Below are 5,277 nucleotides of genomic sequence, written 5' to 3'. Positions count from 1 at the left end.
CAGGGAGCCTGCTTCTCCCTCTCCCTCTGCCCTTCCCACCCACCTGCCCTGGCTCCTCCTTGCTCTCTCTCATGTGCTCTCTCTCTCAAATAAATAAAATCTATTTTTAAAAAAAAAGTAGTTTGAAAACTACCTCCTATTTAAAAATACAAAAATATCTGAGTGAACTGAATGATGTGTCCTAGGCCAAATGATATCCCAACCCAGTTCTCTAAATTCTTCCTTCATTTCTCTAACAAATTACCCTGTACCAAGCACTGCTGAGGTTGTGCAGTTGTAAAGAGCTAAGCGTATTAGATATTTGCACTTTCAGCTGATGTGCTGTGATAAGACAAGGTCTCTAGAGAGAAGCTGACTTTTGGCAATTTGCAAAATCTCTATGGAAACTTTGCAGTTTGTTTAAATTTTTTTCATAGAATAGAAAGCCAAATTAGCCAGTGATAATATCCATAAGTAATCAAATTTTAATAAAACCAACAAAATAAACATCTGGTCTACTTTAAATATTATAACACTATTGCTGTTTTATTTCAACATAAAAATTCATTTCTCTTTTCTAAAAATATAAGTCTACATGAAAATCTGAAAATATTCGGGAAGTTTTATTTTCTCTTCCATAATTTGTTTTTCTCTTTCATTCTTGGAAATACGATATAGAAGTAGCTTAAAATGTCATATAGTCTACGTCTTTGTCTCCTAAATTATTCAGGTATATGAATATCAATTCAGCCAACAAGAATATGTTGCTATAGGTTAGTATATGGGAAAAAGAGATAGTAGAAAAGCAAATTTAAAAAGCGTACAGGGGCGCCTGGGTGGCACAGCGGTTAAGCGCCTGCCTTCGGCTCAGGGTGTGATCCCGGAGTTATGGGATCGAGCCCCACATCAGGCTCTTCTGCTATGAGCCTGCTTCTTCCTCTCCCACTCCCCCTGCTTGTGTTCCCTCTCTCGCTGGCTGTCTCTATCTCTGTCGAATAAATAAATAAAATAAAATCTTTTAAAAAATAAAAATAAAATAAAAAATTAAAAAATAAAAAGCGTACAAATTTTGGAAAATACCTGAGGAAAATGCTGTGTTTTACCCACTTCAATACTACCACTAAAGCGAATTGATGTTATAGTTGTAAAATAAATATTCAATTTCCTTCTACTTTGGACTGTACTTTTATGTTTTTCTTGCCCAGGCTAAATGATTTTCATTCCATTGTGAAACCCACTTAAAATAATCATGCATGATGAGAAAGTTTTAGAAAATTACAAAAGGCAAAGCTTTTGTCACAGCTAAAATTTCATTCATTCTTTCTTTTCTTTCATTTAATAAGCACTCATTGATTTAGCAGTATACTGACATTTCTAAGAAAACAATAATGATGGAACTTAGGTCTTTCCCTCCAGAAAAATATAGTATACTTTAATGGAAGTTGGGTACATATAAATGTATTCAAGTAAGTAAGTTTACTAAATTATCAAAGGAGCTATTATAAAAGTCTGTATAGTGCCCATATGAAGCCAATAATAAGCAGTCAATTCTATCTGTAAGAATAGTTTTGCTGTTTTATGATAATGCATTTATTCAGTGCATGTGTGTGTATTGAACATTTGTTAACTCAAAGCATGCACAAACATAAATAAGCCATATGAAGACAGAATTCTCCAAGGGGTTGCTACATGATATTTCACAACAGATCTTTTCAGATTCTGACAACATAGGCAAAAAAGTAGCTGTCAGTTTCCATACCGGCATTACTTTTTTAAACTTATGCTAAATTAAATGTCAGGGTAAATAGCCAAAGAAAAGATAAATAGATATGCTTTTTAATCAAAATGATAATAGAATTTTAATGTATTTCCCTATTGAGCTGTTTTATCCTTTCATCTATAAAGTAGTATTTTTTCTTGTGTGCTACCTGTGATCTCTTCCATCATGATTACTTTGCCTATCCCACTCAATTTGATATTTCCCTAATCCTTAATTTATCACATTGTCTCAATCTACTTAATATCTCTTTTTCCTTGTGATTTCTGCCTTAGCTTGACATTTTCCAAACCCAAGGGTAGAAATATGTTAAATTCAACACTTATAAATAATTCCATCAATACTATAAACAAATGAGAGCAATAGTGGCTATACTTCTATCAGAAAAAATTACTTTAAGACAAAAATTGCCACAAGAGACAAAGAACATTATATAATGATAAAAAGGTCAATTCACCAGGAAGATGAAACAATTAGAAATATACACGCACCCAACATCAAAGCACCTAAACATATAAAGCAGACATTACCAGAAACGAAAAGAGAAAAGAGACAGCCACACAATAATAGGAGACTTCAATACACTACTTTCAATAATGCACAGAACATGCAGACAGAAAGTCAATAAGCATAGAGTGGACCTGAACAACATTACTGATCAAATGGACCTAACAGACAAACTCAAAACATTCTACCCAATGGCAGGGGCATATACATTCCTTTCAACTGCACATAGAAACATTCTTCAGTATAGATCACGTCAGGTTAAAAACAAAGTCTTAACAAATTTACGAAGATGGAAATCACAGCAAGAATCTTTTTCCAACTACTGTCAAAATGAGGCAAGAAATCAACAGAAGAAAAACTTGAAAATTCAAAATATGGGAAAATTAAACCATACACTCTTGAACAACCTATGGTTCAAAGAAGAAATCATAAGGGAAATTAGAAAATATCCCGAGACAAATGAAAACAAAGCATTACACATCAAAATGTACAAGATATAGTAAAAGCAGTACTAAGAAAGAATTTTATAAAGAATTTATATAAGAATTTATAATAAATGTCCACATTAAAAAAATTTCAAATAAACAATCTAATTTTACACCTCAGGGAATAAGAAGAACAACAACAAATTCTTATATAAGAATTTGTATAAGAATTTATAGTTCTTATATATATTTATATAAGAATTCTTATATAAGTACAACAACAAATTCTTATATAAGAATTTATAATAAATGTCCACATTAAAAAAATTTCAAATAAACAATCTAATTTTACACCTCAGGGAATAAGAAGAACAACAACAAACTAAGCCAAAAGTTAACAGAAGGAAGGAAATAATAAAAATTAGAGCAGACATAAACAAAACAGAGAACAGAAAAATAGAAAAAAAAAATCGAGCTTACAAAGTCGATTTTTTTAAAAAACTAGACAAACTTTTGGCCAAACTGAGAAAAAAGGGTGAAAACTCAAATGATATTGGAAATAAAAGAAGAGACATTACAACTGATGCCATAGATATAAAAAGGATCACAAAAGACTGCTATGAACAACTGTATACCAACAAATTGGATAACTTAGTGGAAATGGATAAATTCCTAGAAATATACAACCTACCAAGGCTGAATTGTGAAAAATAAAAAACCTGTACAGAATAATGAGTAAGGAGATTGAATTAATAATTAAACTTCCCAACAAAGAAAAGCCTCACTGCTGTATTCTACTAACAACTTAATGAAGAATTAATGCTAATCCTTCTCAAACTTAGCCAAAAAACTGAAGAGGAAGGAACACTATCAAACTTATTTTGTGATGACAGATTTCTCTTGATACCAAATCCAGACAAAGACACTACCAAAAAAAAAAAAAAAATGCAAACAAAAGAAAAACAAGGCCAACATCCCAAATAAGCATAGATGCAAAAACCTTCAACAAAATGTCAGCAAACTGAACTCGGCAACACTATAAGGATCATACACCATGACCAAACAGGATTTATCTAGGGGATGCAAGGGTGTTTCAACATATGCAAATCAATAAATGTGATACACTACATTAATAGAATGAAGGATAAAAATCTTATGATCATCTCAACAGATGTAAGAACATTATTTGACAAAATTCAACAAACTTTTATTATAAAATCTCTCAACAAACTAGGTATAGAATAAAATTAAAATAATAAAGGCCATATATCACAGCTAACATACTCAGTGTTGAAATACTGAAAGTTTTTCCTCTAAAATCAAGAACAAGGCAAAGATACCTCTTCTCACTAATTCCATATCACACAGTACTATAAATCCTAGCCACAGCAATTGGGCAAGAGAAAGAAATGAATGATACCTAATTGGGAAAGAAGTAAAATTACCTTCTTTGCATATGACATGATTTGTATACAGAAAACCCTAAAGATTCCACTTAAAAAAGTGTTAGAATCAATAAATGAATTCAGTAAAGTTGCAGGATACAATATCAACATACAAAAATCAGTTACATTTCTATACACTAAAACCAACTCTCTGAAAATTCAAAAATTAAGAAAGTGTTTAAGAATTAAGAGAAAAGGGGTGCCTGGGTGGCTCAGTCATTAAGCGTCTGCCTTTGGCTCAGGTCATGATCCCAGGGTCCTGGGATGGAGCCCCACATTGGGCTACCAGCTCTGTGGGAAGCCTGCTCTCCCTCTCCCACTCCCCCTGCTTGTGTTCCCTCTCTTGCTGTCTCTCTATTAAATAAATAAAATCTTTAAAAAAAAAAAAGAATTAAGAGAAAAATCCCATCTACAATAGCAACAAAAAGTATAAGATACTTTCATGTAAATATAATTAAGAACATAAAAGATTTATTTATACTTGAAAATTATAAAATATTGCTGAAAGAAATTAAAGAAGACACAAATAAGTGGGAATACCCCAAATTCATGGATTGTTTCAGAAACAAACCCAGAAAAAACAAATACTCTGTCAACTCTTCTTTGACAAGAATGCCAAAAACCCATAAGGAGAGTCTCTTCAACAAATGGTGCTGGGAAAACTGGATATCCATATGCAAGACAATGAAACTGGTGTCTTATTCCATACACAAAAAACAACTCAAAATGGATTAAAGACTTAAGCATAAAACCTGTACGTATAAACCTTCTAGAAGAAAACACAGGCAAAAGCTTTTATGGCATTGGTCTTGTTGGCAATGATTTCTCGGATATAACACCAAAAGAACAGACATTAGAAGCAAAAATAGACAAATGAGACTATAGCAAAGCAAAAAGCTTCTACCCCAAAAAGAAAACTATAAGCACAATGAAAGGACAACCTATGAAAGGGAAAAAAATATTTGCAAACCATAAATCTGATATGGGGTTAATGTTCAAAATACATAAAGAAGATCTTCAACTTAATAGCAAAAAACAAAACAAAATAAAAAACTAGAAGAAACCCCCCAAAACAACAAGCCAAATAGCTTGATTAAAAAATGAACAAAGAATCTTAATAGACATTTCTCTGCAAAAGATATGC

The sequence above is a fragment of the Ursus maritimus genome, unplaced genomic scaffold (genome assembly GCF_017311325.1).
Source record: "Ursus maritimus isolate PB19 unplaced genomic scaffold, ASM1731132v1 scaffold_10, whole genome shotgun sequence".
In the NCBI taxonomy this organism is placed as follows: domain Eukaryota; kingdom Metazoa; phylum Chordata; class Mammalia; order Carnivora; family Ursidae; genus Ursus; species Ursus maritimus.
Note: the sequence above shows the minus strand (reverse complement) of the source record.